The 19144-nt window shown below is 32.3% G+C and overlaps 1 protein-coding gene and 1 long non-coding RNA gene across 3 annotated transcripts in view; one reads left to right on the forward strand and one right to left on the reverse strand.

Moving 5' to 3' along the window:
* LOC100646069 (RYamide receptor) overlaps positions 1–18944 on the reverse strand; it is a 46154-nt gene extending 27210 nt beyond the window's left edge. The window contains exon 1 of one of the 2 annotated variants that reach the window (XM_020865403.2): positions 18060–18944. The gene's annotated coding sequence lies outside the window, so the exon portion shown is untranslated. Of the gene's footprint in view, positions 1–12868; positions 12964–18059 lie in introns of those variants that run through there. The other variant, XM_048409981.1, reaches the window with a different exon arrangement.
* On the forward strand, positions 9877–13644 carry LOC125385932. The gene is made up of 3 exons (XR_007225682.1): positions 9877–10426; positions 11054–11451; positions 13299–13644. It is a non-coding gene; the product is annotated as an uncharacterized LOC125385932 (long non-coding RNA).
* Positions 18945–19144: the final 200 nt, after the last annotated feature.

A 19144-nucleotide genomic window follows, 5' to 3' on the forward strand; every position in this document is an offset into this window, starting at 1 on the left:
ACCTAGATTAGAAATCAATTATCGTTTATATGTGGCATGCAATCGCTATAGTTACGTAACGCATGTTCCTTGTATGTAAAAAATACTTGTTGTTACTTGTATGTACACAATAAATCACTAAATATTAACATTTGACTCGAATGACTTAATCGGAATATCCAACAAACATATCTAATCTCGATACACACAATATATCGTTTATCATCGAAACACCGGTATTAGCGTGTAAAAAGATCGAATTTTTCCTTCCTTATATCGCAAGAAATATCATAGCGTGGAAAAGACAGATCTGTGAACAAATCTTGAATCGACCTCCTTCGAATCCATCACTGTCTAAGCTTAAAACTTGCCTACAACGACAAGTAGATAAGACGAAAGCAACATTTCACTAAATCTTCTTTTTGTAGTAATGCCAGATTTCCCCCTCTGATCTTTTTCACGTGATCTTCCAAAACGATCATAGATTTTTCTTCATTGTATTCTCATTATGGGAAAAAAATTCGGTTAAACTTCTCCAGTTTGTCAGTTTACTTTCTGCTTGATATAATTTCATGCAGTCGATTTTTATTTCGTCGGGACGAGGCAGGTTCGATTAGCATTCATGGAAACTTATTTAGCAAATATTTGTACAGTCGATGAGTTGGAAACTATCATCATTCGTACTGTACCGACGAACAAATTCCATCGAGATTCGTCTAATGGGACCATCCTTTATCGTTTTAACTGCATTTGCGATGAATTTGTATCATATAGTTGCATCAGTTTAAATTATTTGAATTTCTTTTTATTCTCCGTTTATTTGGTATTTTTGGAGCGATATTTCTACTGTAATAGATATGTAATAGATTCTACTTGGTCTTTTTATGAAGTCTGAAAAGTTGATGTTTTTTTATTTTTTTTATTTATTTCGTTATATATAGCATAAGATTAGTTTAAATATAATATAGAGAGTATTCTATAGTATAATATAATCTCTGCAGTATGAAGAATATTCTCGATAGGTTTCATCAGAAAATTCCGAAAACTAATGAAGTTATAATTAAAATTGCAAGTGTACATGCAAAGTTTCTTGATAAAGTGAATGAAATCTTTGAAATGAAAGCTGAATCTGCAAACTTTAAACGCATTCCTCTCGAAACTTTCTTTTCCATTTTCAGGATTTTCGATAATCTGTAAGTCTTTAATACTGTTTCACGAAATTCAGTAAAAAGATTTCTCTTTCTTTTCGCGAGAAGAAAATTTCGAAATAGTAAATTTAAAGAGAATTATTTTTATACCAACCATAAATTTTCAATAATAATAGACCAAAATTTAAATATAGACAAAGCTTCGTTTCCAGATGCAGTGGATAAATTAAATATATCGAATCTTGTTATTTCCACGCTAGAAATGAATAGAAATCTAAATATCTCTACATTCAGTATTCTTTTCGTTCTCTCAGAAAGAAAGACAAACGAGAGCCTGAAACAATACTTATTTCGTCAAAGATAAGTCATGCGAGAACATCATATAAGATATTTTTCCGTAGATACATACATAGTTCAACGGTAAAATACACTTTGATAAATCAATGGAAAGAGTTCCAGTGATACACATCTACAGTATGTCGAACACGAAAGTACATTTCGATGGAGCAGTCATATCGATTTCCTGATAGACGTTTGAACATGCTTTTAGAATCATCTGTTTGCGTTTAGACATTTCAATAATAGCTCTGCGTCAAAGATTTTCAGCCGAATAACGTGAATGACAAGCTGAAGGTTCATTCAGCTATATTCGTCGTAATAATTAGCATAATTGTAAATGTCCAATAATAGGAACATCTTTCTCATTATTATCATATTATTTTATCATTATTATTCAAAATATTTTTAACATAGCACCAATGGATACTTTTCCCTTGCTATCTTGTAATATAAATGATTTCTTATTAATTTATTGTGCTTGTATTAATTTAATTAATTTATTGTGTGCAGTATTAATTTATGAATAAATACTACTTCCTTAATTTAATCCTAAGAATTTTGTTATTTAATCCTATATAATTCCTGGAAGACTGTAAAAGCAACAAAATACAGGCAGTGGTTGCTCTGGCATAGTTACATGTAAGCTCATTATCCTTCAATGATAGAAATGTTGTATGAAAAAGTTGTTAGGGAGAAAAGAAATTCATAAGCTGCTACGAAACTCGTGGAGAAGAAAAATTTCTACTTCGCATTACGTATAATATTCCAATAAAATGTGTGCTTTCTCGATAAAGTTTGTCTCTTATGTTCCTTTGTTATCTTATAATATAAACGATTTCTTATTAATTTATTGTGTTTGTATCAATTTAATTAATTTATTGTATGCAGTATTAATTTATGAATAAGTACTACTTCCTTAATTAATTTAAGAATTTTGTTATTTAATCCTATGTAATTCCTGCGAAACTTTGAAAGCAACGAAATCCAGGCAGTGGTTATCTGGCATAGCTATATGTAAGCTCATTATCCTTCGATGATAGAAATTTTGTAGGAAAAAGTCGTTAGTAAGAAAAAAGTTCATAAGCTGTTACTAAACTCGCGGAGAAGCGAAATTTCTATTTCGCATTACGTATACTATTCCAATAAAACGTGTGTTTTCTTGGTAAAGTTTGTCTCTTATATTCCCTTGTTAATCGTACGGATGTGTAACGCAAGTTGTACAAAAGAAAAGTTTTGCACTACTCGCTACTTTTTATTTGTCATGAATGCTCGTCAATTATAACTTTTGATATTACAGAAAAACAAAAAAGGATGCAACTACTTAACATATTCATAATTTTCTAGAATATAAAAATAAATGTAATCAACTTTCATTTTATATAGGAAATATCAAATGAATGTAATTTCCTAAGGTGAAAGAAAGATCGTATTTATACGAAGAAAGAAAAGTTTCCGCCGTCAAGAAATATCCTCGCAAACTTTATTAATCCCTCTTCGAAAATGGTAGAATGGTTTCAATAGGATTTATTATAGGCCGATATGGATACTGCAAATTCGAACTTGCTCGCTATCGGATCAAAATTACAATTTCATCGTCCGCTGGAAATAATGTTAAGTGAGAGTTTAATTCCAATTTCGACTAATCTAACTCAACGTATTCGTAGTTACGGGAATACTTTTGTAACTTTTCCACTACAGATATAGAACGATCCCTTTTTCCCTGGTATTTGAAACGCAAATTCTCGAGGATTACATGTTTGCAATTTGAAAACCGATCTCGTTCAAAGAAACTACCTCGCCAATTTCCTACTGCGTTATAAAAGTGTACACTTAACTCAACTATAAGGTTGATTGTTTCACTTAGATGTTATCAAGTTTCACTTTTCCATGACATGTATGAAAATGCGAGAGGAATCTCTTCATGTTTAAGTATAATTTCTTTACAATTTAATTACACTTTTGGAAAATTTACAAACAACTATTATTAACTCACTTTTATTAGTTACTAATCTTTTATATTAAATAATTATCGCGTAATTATTTTGCCAGACAATGTATGAGAATTATATAAGAATAATTCGAACGATTTTTATTAATATAAAAGGCAAGAAATAATATTAATTTTTATAAGTATGTGAATAATTATACTATTTTAGATAAGAGAAACTAATCTCCACTGTGTCTATAACGTTGTTCCAATTTTAGACAAAGTCGTTCTAGTTACCACAAGTGATTCAAGTTCTTTCTCAGATTGTGCCCAAGTAGATTTATTCTATTGTTTCAGAGGAATTATATGTCGTCTGACATGACATTCCATTAAATGGAACTAAAAATGAGATGAAGTGGGACAAAGTTCTTTCTACCTACAACGTCTTCCAGTCAAATGACGTTTTAAAATTAATGCAGAGAAACCGTACGATTAAAGTACTTTCTTACTGTAATGATATTTTTGCGTTTCTGTTAGGTACATTCTTGTGCGTCCTTTGGTCTTTTTCTTGTTCCTTTTTAAATATTCTAAACTTTTTAATATTTCGACATCTGCTCAATTACGTAATTACTTTAACAAGCACATTATCATAATCATTTACTTTTGGAACAAGTGGATTTGCATCATTTTTTCACTGAACCATCTCATTTCTTTCTTTCTTTCTTAAAAATTATTATCACCTTTAAACTTATTTAAATGGATATAAGAATTAGGTTACACGTCAATTATTCTTCGTAAAATTGATCGTGTCAGTAAAGAATTTTTAAAATTTTTATACACACTATTTTTCCCTTTTGTTCATGTATATCGATCCGGGGTAGCGTGTTATTGAATTCCAGTGGAAACGATCGGTTAAGGTGACTCGAGGTGCGCGAATTACATTCGTTGCGGTGGAACTTTCCACATAAATTCAATTTTCATCCGGAACTAGCGCCTATTAGTCCGGTCGAGAAAATGGTACGTACACCGGTGTGGTCGTATTAAATCGTTGAGTGGATTTACATCTACTTATTGTATTTTACCAGTTCACCGTTCTTGGATTTCTGAAATTCCAATGAAATGTAATTTTCCGACCTGTTTACCGCGAGAAATATGAAATTAGTGAGAAAAGAGAGACATCAAATTGTTGGATAATTTTTAGTTTTTAATTATTTAAATATTTTCTTCTCTATCTAAAAATTATTCTTCCAGGATCGAATTGCAAATTTTTGACAGGAAAATATTATTTTATTAATTATTAATAATGGAAGTAGATTCTGTTCTGATGTTTTCGAGAAACAAAGGCGTAATAAATTAGATTTTAAGCCCAGCTGTACCGAAAATAAATACATTTATCGTTTAGCTGTTATTATCGAGTTAATTCTAATTAGAAGTAATGTTGCTACCGTAATTATTTTATTCCAGAATTTATGCGTTTCGATAAAAAGGTCAGAGAGTAGAGAAACGAAACGGTAATCGGAATGTTGCAAAAAATTTCTATGTAAAACAAAGATCTTTCTGGTAAGAGATTAAAATATCTATAATAAATATAGATAATAAAATATTACGATGTCACAAAAATAACAGACAAATTATGTTTCTGTTATATTAGCAATTAATAAAATGTAAAGGATAGCGATACAATAGCAAAGAATGTATTAATCATTTTTTAAGATACACGTATCATCAAATGGAATAAAAGGGATAATATTTTGACATATATATCGTGTTTTCTATTCATGGAAAGCATTGTACAATGAAGTAGCTAAAGAAAAGCTGAATTCAAATAACGGTACACGTATAACTGGGCGATAGTGACAGCTCTGCTAACCACCCTCGACGCTTTAATCCCACGTGCTACGAAATTCGGATATTTTTGTGTCGTTTCTATGGAGCGATACTGAAATCCATGGTAGTTTAAACAGCCGACAGATCTACATAGTTAATGAGACGCAGGCAGGGGCTGTTCTTCCTAACACTTTTATCCTTTTCATTCCCCACATGTCGGACAAAATATCGCCTCACATAATTTCCACAGTTTTCCTGCATTTCCAGCCAGAAAGAAGGGATTCGTCGTTTTTCGACACGTGTAAAATTTTCTTTCCATGCTGGCTCTTTCTATTGATTTCTAGTACATTAGTAAGCTTGGTAACATTAGTAACATTAGTAACATTGGTTCGTTTAGTTATTTTGATAAACGTTACTATTATTGGCGAATTAAGATAAATAGTTTTATTTAAGAAATTGCGAAGAAGTATATAAAGGGAAAACAAATAGATTTACACAAAAATGTTTCATAACCTTTCTTTATACATTGTGCTTTTGTATTCGACATTAGCTAATGATCGAATAGACATTATTATAATCCTGAGATTATTAAAAGTTTACAGTATGTTACTAAATTTTTTGTGTTTGTTCATTAAAGACAAGTCGAAAAGATATTAAAATTCTATTTAACCAAACTACTACTAACTAATGAAATTTTATTTTTGAAATCATATTTTATATTACAATTTATGTAGTATAACATTGTAACATTATGTATTAAATTAATAAAATAAACTAAAAACTGGGAAATTGATAGGAAGTTATTTCTAAATATTTACTTGTTTTCTTCTAACTTCAATGATAAAACATTCATTTGAAATACTGAACTTTAATATGTAAACCGTACACGAGTGCTCAACAAGCTACATTTTACTTGAACAACGTTAGCACGAATGAACAGGCATTATAAATTTATCTAGAAAATGTAAGCTTTAACTTAACCTCTCTTCCTTTTTATTTTATGGAACGCCAGCAACAAACTGTTGCAATATATTCAATCTTCAAATTCTTGGCCGAAGCTCTGGCACGAGAACGAAGACGATTTATCTTCGCGTTAAACGTGAATTTTTCAGCATTTTGTACTCGACATTATTTTAGACTCGATTTTTTTTTTTGCAACGATCGTTAAAATATCCTTCCAGAAAATAAAAGCTTCGCGGACGAGTCCATGTCTCGCTGACACGATCTTGAAAAATTTCCGCATTCTCCACGTTGAAGCGTAATTCTTGCTCGCCGTGTTTATACATTCTCCTTGAAACTCGGGCGAACTGGTAACTTTCCGGTACTTTTGGCAGCTATGGGCCAACATTCGCGGGAAGTCGACCAGATACTTTGTTTCTATATCTTTGGCTCGGAAGTCTCGGCTCGGAACAAGAATGCTTTGTGCATTAAGCGCCGTGCTTTTACCATTCAACGAGACGCAGTTCAAAGGATTCCTGAACTAGAGAAATCAGCAACTATGCATGTATCGGTTTCATTAGTATATTGGTCAGAATGGAATGTTTATTAGCTTACACATTATCATAAGTTTTACAAGCAGTTGGAATATATTACGATAAGTGGTAGAATTAATTATAAAACGAAACAAATGGAATAACGCTAGACATTATAACAAATTACGTATCAGTGACTAGGAAACTGCAAATTTAACTTATTATTATACTCTTTTGTGTATGACTGGAAATATCTATAATGTGATTCGAAAAAATAGTTTCGCGTAAATTGTTTCTTTTATCGTAAATTCAGCAATCGTATAATAACTCCGCCAATTTTGTAACTGCGATTTGAGTAATTTCACATTTTTGATTTACGTTTTTGTCTTTTTTCTCAAGAGCGTGTAACAGTACCAGTTACAGGTAAAGAGCCATCGATCGTTAATGTGTCGTACTCATGATGGCTGCCTCACCACGATGATATTTCGCACGATCCTTCAGAAGAATCGAAGAGGTGATGAGAAGGATATATCGTTCCGATGAATTCGATGCGACCCTGACGCGAACACGCTAGAAGCGAACTCGATAGGAGCAGTAGTTCAAGAATCCGTCAGGGGAAATACGATGCATAGACGGGAAGTTACAATCGATGTGGTACGGAAGTCGAAACGCCTTCCGTCTCCTTGCTGTGTGCGCGCCTCGAACCAAAGAGTCACAAGCGCAAACCGTGGCACTGCCAAGACGAGATCTTCACATGCGCCGTGCGAATATCTATGGCGCAGCAAACATGCAGTGAATAGCATAATAGTTTAAGTTAAAATTAAAGCGCAGAACTGTTCAAAATCTTAGACAAGACACGATGCGATATTAGTGAGCGATATTCTTGTAGCTTCTTTGCTCGAGGTAGCTATCAGTTTTTGTATAATTTCGGTCTATTGTAGCGTAAAATTTCGTTACATAACAGTTTCGCTTAACATTAGAAGTTTAAAATTAAGTTGCGGTTATTTTAGTAGAACACCGTTGATCGTAAATTGCGTTTGGATTTTACTGAGTGGTTCCGGCATCTGGGATACTGTTCCGCACTAGCGACGTGATACCACTGGCTCCTCCGTAACCATTTTGTGAGAGGAACTCAGGCAGCCCTTCGTTCCATCCTCTGGTCACGTACTGGAGGGTGTGAATTGGCTCTTACTGTCTTCTATATCCTTAATATATGTGTGAAGTAGAATGTTACAGAATCGCCCAGCATCTGATGTCTCGTCCCATATATATGGCAGCTTATTATCGGTTAGTCTATAACGATTTTACGACACGAATATGTAGTCGACAGTTCGAACCTTTTGGATTGGACCGTATAAATTTTATCGAGAGAAGTATCAGCATTTGTTGCTTGATTTTCAAATAAATGGTACGAGCTCGCAACTGAATGTTTGCGATGAAATCGAACACTGTTGAGATCTAACATCCGATACAGGAGCAAGTTCTCGGCCTACGTCCCTCGCCATAAACTCTTAGGTGTTGCGATGGACTAAGACGTTATGTGTGTCTTCATTCGGATCGATTTTGGTTGATGCGACGAACGTCGAATGGCCGCATTATTTTATTTATCAGGTGCTATTCCTAGCTCGTGTCTATACTTATTGCAACTTCCACCTTAAATACAAGTAGAAAGATGTAGGGTCATCGTGGATTACTATATAGCGTGGGTATGACACAGGATCACTATAGTTGTAGGGTAACATAATTATTGTATCGTCAGGACAAGCGTAAGAATTAATATTTTGTTTCGGAACGATTGTAAAACGTGCGCGATTATTTGTACCATCACGAAATTAGAATACATTGAAGATACATTGTCATATAAATTTGCTCCATATAAATTTCACATTATCATATAAATGTGCTCCATATAAATTTCACATTGTCGTATAAAGTTGCTTCAACTTTCTTCGTTTGCCGATTAGACACTTCCCACTATTCAGTGCCTGGAAGTTTCCAAAGTCTCGTCTTGGTCAGTCTGCTTTAGTGAGTGATTTCCCCTCGTACTTCTCGAACTTATCGCCTCTACCAAAATCTAAGGTAAATCCGACTCCGTACAACTTCTGAATTCCGAAGTAGAATAAAGAAACAATAAATGGTTACTAGCGTACATATATTATCTGTCTAAGCGTGCGTAGTAGTTAGAAATGGGAAGATATTTTTCAACAAAAGTTTTGCCTCATCTTGTAATGAAATTCGCAGTTAGAGATGGAAAGGTTATTTTTAACAATGTTAACAATTTCATTTTATTCAGTTGAAATTTGCAATCAGAGACAATTAGACAAATTTTGACAAGATTTTCATTTCACTCAGTCACACGATTCTATTTTAACGTGATCTTTATTCGTTTGTATATAATAGAAATTTATACATAGAGACGACAAAGTATTTTTAATAAGAATTTTGGTTAATTTACTTGGAACGAAATTTATAATTAGAAATGGCAAGGGAAGTTTCGAAATAATTTTACTTCGTTTACTGCACTGAAAGTTTGCAACTGGGTGATATGTAACTATCAGCGATAGCTTCGTCCGACGTTTCGAAGCCGACATGTTATGATATGTGATAGTGTGACATTTTCGATGAGTAATTTCACAACAACATTTAATGACAGACAGACTGCAAAATTTCCAGAATTCTGAAACGAAATTAAACAAACCTTCAATTTTCTTCTGCTGTAAAAAGGTAATATTCTTCAAATAATTCTCAATACAAGTGAATTAAAGAAATAAAATCTCCCAGAGCAGAGAACACTTGTCTAACTAGTTTATTAACGAATGGCTAGATCTACTTAAACATACTGCAACGCAGACCAGAATTTACAGAAGCTATTTACCTACATAACTTTGTACGAATTTAATCTATGACGAAAGTTGCAAGTATCCTTAACGATGGGAATTATTAATAATGAAAAGCAAGATGTAATCCTCTTTTGGTATACACACAAGGAAAGTTCTATGGGTGTAATATGTTTTAACATCATTACGTCATACATTACGTAGATACATTTTAAAAACTGATAATATAATACATTACATGTCACATACATAAAGTTGCACATAACATTTTGTATATTATTTGCATCAAATGTTAAATGCAAAATATTTCAGTAATTACCATTTTTTTTTTTTTTACGAAAGTGTACAATCGCCTGTGTATTTCACATTTAATTCATAAAATACAATTTTTCATTCTATTTCATTTAAAAATCATTAGATTATAAAATGTACTGAGTTTCTAGCGAGATCGATTACTTGTCTGTGCAGTATCTGAGATAGAATTTTTAGGTTTTAAACGTCTCACAATATATCGACGAGCTAAAACGGGAGATTAATGCACTTTTCAAACGCTGGACATAATGTTTTACACTTTATAACATTGATAACTAAATTTTATCGTGGATGAAAAATAACTGTATGCTGATTTTGCAACACGAAGTGTCATTTGTCACATCACCTTTGCGTCACACCTAAGTTCTACATTCTTCCTCTAGTTTTTCTACATTTTTTCCGATGATTATACTTTGCATAAAAAATAGTATCTTTAACAATGATCGACAGAAAGTAAAGAAGTAGTCTTTAATAGATACACTTCGTGCAGCCACGCTACTTTCATACAGACGCTTTCAAATCTAAGAAAGAACGCAGCTTCTTTCGTACTAACGGCGACACCTCAGAGCTTTTCATTCTATTACGGTAAGTCTCTTCATCCTACGTTCGTTCATTTACATTTTATGTTCATATAATAACAAATTTCAATACAAGCTACGATGCCGTTCTTTGCTTCACTTCCCGTTAGGATTTCACTCAGAATCATTGTGTGAAATGAAATGATCCTCGCCATACTTATAGTAGGTGAAAACGATACAGCATAATCGTAAATTAAAGCATCAAAAAAAGACATGCATTGATGTACCTTTATCCAACACTTGACATGATTCGTAGAGACAATTTGCAAACTAATATTCTGTTTATAACCGTCTATTAAATTTATATAATATTAAATCTCTTCTTGTTTAATAACTATTGTATTTTATGAAAAATATAGGTCTGAGAATTATAGTATATGTAATATGTAAGACAATCTAGCATTATAGTTCATAAAACAGTGTTCTGTGTTTATTGTTACAAAAATTTATTTTTTGAAGTTAAGGAAACGTATCGCGGTAAAGAATAAAGCTAGCACTTAATTAATTATGAAACTAAAGGGATGATACTTATGAGGTCTGAAGTACGTGACTAAATTCAAATTTTCCGAATTTCCCGACTTACACCACTATGATTTTCATAGTGATAGTTCAAGTGACTTCTTACTGCTTTTAGTTAATGTGCAAATTAATGGAACCCGCCCTAAGTTCAGGGACAATGCTGAACGCAACACGTGATCGATTCCACGCGTGTTCAGGTAGTTTGTGAATTTTACACGCCGCATTATCCGTGCACCTACTGCATAAACCTCGGCAACGTGACAGGCATTAACGCGTAACCATAACACTCGAGATATCGCGTGCCGCTAAATTACACCGGGGATGGCTAACCAGGATAAACGATCGATATTTGCTAATGCTTCTCATAGTGTAACATTATTCTTGACGCAATCTGAGCTACCCTGGTGATAGTAGATATCTTCGAAGAGCGTGCAAACTGCCCGAAGATCATGAGGAACCGTCTTATCTAGATGAATATGCAACATCCTCGATCTATCACGCGCTTTCTGACTAGTAAGTATACTGCTTTGGTAACACGCACGTTTCTTTGCCAATAGATGTGCGTGTGTACGTGTATTTGTGTATGGAACGTGTTTGCTGCCGACCAAGTTTCAATACCTAGGTTTTCTTGCATAATAATTTACTAATTAATAGAGTAAGTGAATTGACGAGTGGTAAATTGATATAAGAAAAGGTCTGTGGCTTACGGTTTACCATTCGTCAATTCACTTACTTTATTAATTAGTAAATTATTGTTCAAGAAAACCTAGATGTATGTATAAATAAATATATGGATGATAAATAGATGAATGTGCGTGAAACTCGATTGCTGTGGATCCAAGTTTCATTACATATCTAGGTCCTTTCGCGCTATAATTTATAGTTATAATATTATTATATTATAATATATAATATTCGTGGATCTATAAGTGGCGAGTTGTAAAATTCACTTGTAAAATTTACTTGTAAAGTTTTCTTCGTTTTATTGTGAAATTTTTACAGAAGAAAGGCATTTCAAACGCTGATAATAAAAACGTTTTATTCATGTTCTTTTCCAAGAAAACAAAAGAACGCCCTAGCACCTTTAATTTCAGCAAAATATTCGTCGTGTCATACATCTATTGTGAGCATATCTGTAATTATATCGCAAAAAAGTTGCATTTAATTAAGTCATGAAATTGTGGATTCCATGATAACGGACGTCATGATAACTTTCTGTTATCAGCATCCGAATTGATATTAATAATTTGTAGTTTATAAATTGCACTTCACTAACGATATTAATCCAGTCGTGCAAGAGAACTCTAAAATATTGTGTACTATCAAATACTCTCGAATACTCAAATACAAACTTTTTTTAAAACATTTGAGAAAAGGAGCAAACTTTCACGCATCAATATGGAAAAAAAGCGAAGAAAAATCAGTAAATTATCGCTATATATACTAGCTTTAGCAGCGCACGTTTGTATTTCTTTGAGGATTCTCGGATTCGTGACGTGCGTAATGAATGTGTTGGATCTTATGAGGTATGAGAGTAGTGTGGTATGTAATAGGATGTAATGGAGAGACTATGATGGAGAGAATTGATCATTTTAGAATTTGAGGGATGGATCTTGAGGTATATAGATTACTTGTCTGACCATATATACGATTCTATATATGACCATATATAACAGCGTGTAGTTTGAGGAGAATGGCGTGTTGATGAGGATAGAGGATGATAGAGAGCGTTAATTCCTTTTTTTCAGAGCTCGAGAGATGGAGCTTGAGAAATATAAATTGAAAGATGTGTAGCATGTGCTGAAGTTGATTTAAAGGGTTTCGAAGAAAGATATTTTCCTAATAAATCCACGATTCATTTTTTATGCTTTTTCATGGTTTTATAGTACATCCTTCTAGTGAATTTTTATTTTGTTTGCATGTGAATTACCTTGTTAAATGTAGTATAGGAAAGTTGAGCGTGCAGAAGTTGAGTACAAGTATGCTTCAGATATGCATGTGTCGTAACTGGAATACTGAAGATATTATTTTAATTATACAATTATACCTCCTACGTTGACAGAGAAATGTTTCATATGTGTATTTTGAAACCTCGCATAGAATTCAGTGAACTGAATTCACGTAATTTCTCCGTTCTCATATCTTTAAATTCTAAACTAAAATTCTTTACACACAAGCTGTATTATTTTTATTACATAGATCTAAAAAAGGATCAATTGTATGATTTAATATTCTTATGAAACCATTTTAAATATTTACAAAATTTCTAATTATTTTCTTTTCGATACTAATTTATTAATCAATGATTGTAACAATTAAAAATATTCAAAATTCCATGTTGAAAACGTATTATTTTTTAGGAACATCGTTGATTACTTGGCGAAATATATATATGGCGAAGATACGCGTGTCCGTATGCCACTTATCAAAGTAAGTCCAAAATAAACACACGCGATTTAAATCAATGGATCAGAACCGGTGTACATTCGTTATATACGTATGTACAAAGCAATCACTGTAGATATTTCATGTTCTAGCACGCGATATTCCGTGCAGGAATTTTAACACAATTACAATGAAAATAACTGTTTAAGCTACATTTGTCAAAATACGCGATTTTAGTTTTTTGCACTTTGAAGTGTTCAATAAATATATCGACTCTGGTTACTGAAATTTTTCAGAATTTCAAAAAGAATAATGACTTCTTTAAGCGAATAAATATTTTATTTACTGAAGATGTTTTGATATTTTATTTAAGAACGAAAACATTAAAATTATATATTTTGCATACCTGCGTATGTAGAATTTTGAATTTTCCTTCTCCTCTTATATTAATCTAAAAAATAATTTTAATCGTACTTTTTGTTATCAGCAAGGAGAACGTAATTTGAAACGTGGTATATGAAGACGTAATTAAAAGAAAAAAGAAATAAAATGAAATTCTTTAAAAAAAATTCGTCTATCACGACACAAGCACAGAAAAAGTTTGTTTATAAAAGTAGAACATCCTTAGAAAATGTCAACTAAAATGGAATTTTATGTTTCTATCGGATGCGTGTTCACAAAATTTTTATTCTTAATTCCCTTACAAAATTTTTGCATAAAATTCGCGTGCTTTTTTGTCGCAACACACACGTATGCGCGTAGCTTGACTTTTCGAAATTAGTTAGCCAAAAATAAATTTTCATTATTTTTTGCAAATTTTTCCCCATTCACATTTAAAACTGAGATATTCAACTTTTCAAACATTTTTTTCTTCCATTTTAATACTCATCGTCTTCGCGTACGATTTTTAGGAAAAAATTTCTTTTTAGAAATAGTCCGCAAATATTCCACTAAATTTTAGCGTTCATCTCGTTCTTGTCCTCTACAAGAACCTATAATTTTACAGAATTCATTTCCGCCTCATAAAATAAACCCATTTAAGACACTTTTATTACGTGATTTGTTACGATCAATAATTAATGAGCAATCTTGCGGAAAAATTATTATTTGTCTTTACATTATCAGAAACGTACGCCTGATTCTTCGTTTTATCACGGCTAATCAATGTTTATGGTCTCAGCTTGCCTTACGCATTCACGATCGAGAAAACCGGATATCTCGGCAATACGTGACCACAAAGAACCACGAAATTACTTGGGTGCTTTCTAAAGATTGACTGATTTTATAATGAAGAAAAAAGAGAAAGTGAGAGAGAGCGAGAGAAAGAGGGAGAGTGAACAGTCTATAGAAAGATTAATGTACAATTTCATTTTATTTTGAGTCTTATAGTTGCGTGTCGTTTACAGCTGCGAACACAGTATCTGGCTAAAAATTATTTCAGATAAGATGACGTTTCTTTCTTCTCAATAAAAGAGAATTATTAGGTTGTCCAAAAAGTTTTCTTTGTTTTAAAGGTGATAATAGATGAACAACAATTTCTGTTTTATATTATTTTATTGAATTAGGTATGATTTATTGCGTTCTATTTCTATTATTATGTTCGTGCATAATTCAATAAACTAATGTAAAACAAAAAAATACTGTGAGTCTATTATTTCCTTATAAAACGGAAGAGACTTTTTGGACAACCTAATACAAAATATCTGCCTCCATCTTTAAAATATTAAAAAGCAAATTTGTACTGCACATATATAAATGCCATATGCGTTCATTTATTTTCTATCACAACATTATTCTTGCCTACTAACGTAGCAACTGTTAAATGTCACGTATTATCTCGAGGACGCTTTTATAATAATAGAATAAGTCTCATCTTCGTTTCAAAGGCATTTATCTCAAGTAATCCGGGAGGTTGGATTTAATGGCGAAAGAGATTTAACTTCTGTTGAATGTTCCATTCCGGATGAAATATAAAAATTACGTGATTACGATTAAACTGGACGTGCCATTCGTTTTTTGGTTGTTGTTTTATATTAAAAAAAGAATTTCATTTGATCACTTTCTTCCTCTACCACTTTTTCTTCCTGAGTATTATGACAGTTCAACATTGCGTTTATGCAACGTTATTTGCAACTTTTTTCGCTTGGCTTATGTAATTGTTTTGTTTTATGTTACAACATCTTGTTTATCATACTAAATTATTACGAAAGGGAATTTTAAGGAATAGCTTAGTGTTCGTCACTACATCTTCCATCTAGATCTTACAATTTTAGTTATACTAAACTATTTCTTTAGAATACAAATTTTGTTTATGTCTATGATGCACGTAGTTGGCTTGTATCCTGACAAAACAATATTTTAAATCTTAAATTTTAATTTAACTTATCTTCAAACTTATCTATCTATCTATCTTTAATCTTAACTAATCCTGCACTTTAAGTCAGAAATAATTGATCGTATTAATTCCTTTGTATATGTATGTCTTGTTTACGTTTTGTTCATCATAATGATGTATTTATGTCAGATTTAATCCATTTTCATCTTCTACACGATTCCTTAAGCCAAATATTTTTACATAGAAATCAAATTATAGTGTTACGAAATTTATCATTTTCAAATTTACTTTTATCAACCATTAGAAAGTCAACCAAATGTAAGGACGAAAATGCAAGAAACAGAAATTCAGTCGATTCGATAAGTCAAAAATCAAAAGTATACAGTTCTCCTTGAAGGTTGATTTAGTTATATATTTAACTTCTATAAGCGCGAACTTGAGTATCCAAGAATAAATCGTGATCTATGTTGCAACGCGATAAGAAAACATTTAAAGCGTAAAATTTCCTCTAGTATTCGTATAAAATCTATCCAGTGGTCATTCAATTCACAGGCAGAAAAAAATAATCCGGTTTTACGAATATCATAAAGAAAATGATTTCAACGATAATGCTAAAAATCTTACAGTCTCGATATCGTTAACCGATCTTCCGAGCTGAAACAACGATCTCGCGGATTGTTCGTTAAATGCACGCCAATAAAACAGTTACGAGCCTCCCTTTGTGCCATTTTCAGTACGGAAAATTTTTAGAATACGATCATTGCGATTGTGTACGTTAAAGGACGATAAAAGAATGGAGGAAAGTATGAAAAAGGAGAATTAGCTGTCGCCACTTTTGTAGATTTCTCTCGTATAATCCTACTTTTTGTTCTTTGGGCGTACCTTCATTTTTTCCCATTTAGCTACTTCCATGTTCGATTTATAAAGCGACTGGTTCTGGAACGAGCAATCGGTAATGAAGTGGACTTTTCAGATGATCCGGACCGAGTTCGGAAAATGACGAATGAAGCCAGATCCCTTTTGAGGATGAAGATTATATGAATTTGAAGATAAAAAAATTAAGTGGATTAATACGAATCATTTTTATATAAAATAATCTTTTCAACTTAAGTGTATCTCTGTTGGAATAGGAAGGAATATTTCGTTATTCGTGGCACGTGAAAAATATTTTTACGTCTTCTGCATTGAGCGAAGCTTCTCTTGGAAAATATTTCCCGGCGTTTCATTATAATTTTTATACGAATGTTGTATCATTTAATTCTTTTCAGAGGAAACGAAAACAAATTTTATATTTCTTTTTCTCCAATTGGAGAGATTCCAGAAGTTTATAGTTAATATTAACGACCCTTTCGTCACGTGTTCTGAATTCCGAATTTTCTGTTCCGAACTTTATAAAGTTCCAACGTAATTTACATTTACATATCCATAAATTGGATTTCTATGTAGCTTTAATATTTGAATTTCTCATAATATTAAATATTTCATTAAATATAAAATACGTGACTTCATTATTTGATACAATTATTTTCATAAAACTGTAATATAATATAAAGAATATGTTCATGTATCGAAATTGAGATTTATTCCTAAGGTATTTGCATACATGCAGGTTAAAAGAAAAATGTAGATTAATAATGGTTCACGAGATTGTTGAATTTTCTTGAGGGCATGAATGCGTGCTCGATGTATTTAAATGAGCACGGCTGCGACAGCGTGGTTCTATCTTATGTGCAATTATGACACTGTGCCTTTACTTCATTCAATTTTAATATAAAATTGCACCATGCTTCGCAGCACTTCTTCGAATAATACAATTTAATCTTGATTACGTTCATTTAATAGAAGAACTGACAAATACGAGATAAATACCGACGACGAATTTATACGAAATGATGTTAGAAAATCCATTTTATTATCAAAATTATCAGTACTTGATAATTCAACGCAGGATGTTCTTATTTTGTTAGAAAGAATAAAATTTTTGTAAATTTGAAAATTTCTTAGTAAATTCTTCTGTACTTGCGGCTTAATTATCCATTATATTGTGAATAAATTGAAGATTGTAAATAAATCAAATTAATATTTAAAAAAAAGAAATATCATATTTTTATATATACATATATAATTTGATGTTTTTCTATATACATATGCAACGATCAATATCTGTTTTGCGAATAGACTAATAAAATTAATATTAGAATTGAAAATAATGAAAATGTAATATCTCGTATGATTATTGTAAGTTGGTGAATTTATTACCAGATGGTTTGATTCAGTGTTACTCGAGCAAAATTTTGTACATCTCTGCAATCTGACGCGGCTCGTGCATCTCAACGCAAAGGGCAGTAAAAGTTTCCAGGGGAGATGACGAGATGGGGAAAAAGTTGTCGAGTTATCCTACCTTGCTACGACGATGAACTTACACGACCCCCGTCCACAAGCATATTATTTCCTAATCGATCTGTCGCTTGTCATTTCCTCATCTTCCGGTTAAAGTTTCATAGTGTCACGTAAAAACTCTTGAAAAACTTTCGATCAATTTCCACCATGCATCAGTTCCTCATTCTTCCATATAAGTTTTCGTTCTTACCACCACTTCTTTTTATCTTCGTAAGTAAGACAACGTATAGCACTATTTTACAAAACTTTTGAAATCATCGTTTTAAAGTCCATTTCTCGGACTAGTATCGAAGAATTTCAATAATCTTCCATTTATTAGATCTTCTATTTTATATTATTCTCATTTACACAAACAACTTGAGCGTTCAGAACTCACATTAACAACGATCTAATATTAATTCGATTAATTTTATTACCCAACAAATATTCATTCGTCACAATTACTTGCAAATCACAGTCTAAACGTTTCGGATACATTTCTTTCGTTAACACCATCCATTTAAGCGTCATCGAGGTACGATCATCACCTCCCCTTAACTGCTTCATATTAATAAGCAATCAACGATTTGCAATTAGAATTCACCCACGCATTGTTCGATACAATTTTCCATTTATATCTTTCGTAACGGTTGCCATCGATTCTCGATCATCGCGCCAGTCCTGTCCGTTCCATCTTACATCACTGATTAATTTCACGCCGACATCGACCAACTACATGGGAAAAGGAAAAAAGGAAGAGAAAATGGAAAAGAAAAATATATATATCGACAGCTTGTTGGACCACCGAAGGATAATATCCGAAATACGTGGAGAAAATTGTTTTTTCTAAGGTAAGGGTGATGCGAAATAAAGTTTCATCAAGCGCGGCCGCAGGCAGACTGCGAACTTTGTACAAAGGACCAAACGGCGGCTAGAAAACGCGCACCCTTACTGCGCACCCCTATCGTAAACACGATATTCCATATATATTTTCTCGGGATAATATTTATTCGACCTATTATGACATGTCGAGAATAGTTAATTTTTAAATACATGTAATTTGGATTTTTTTATAAAACTATATAGATTGGTACGGATCGGTTAAAT

Source organism: Bombus terrestris, chromosome 11, assembly GCF_910591885.1.
Source record: "Bombus terrestris chromosome 11, iyBomTerr1.2, whole genome shotgun sequence".
Classification (NCBI taxonomy): Eukaryota; Metazoa; Arthropoda; class Insecta; order Hymenoptera; family Apidae; genus Bombus; species Bombus terrestris.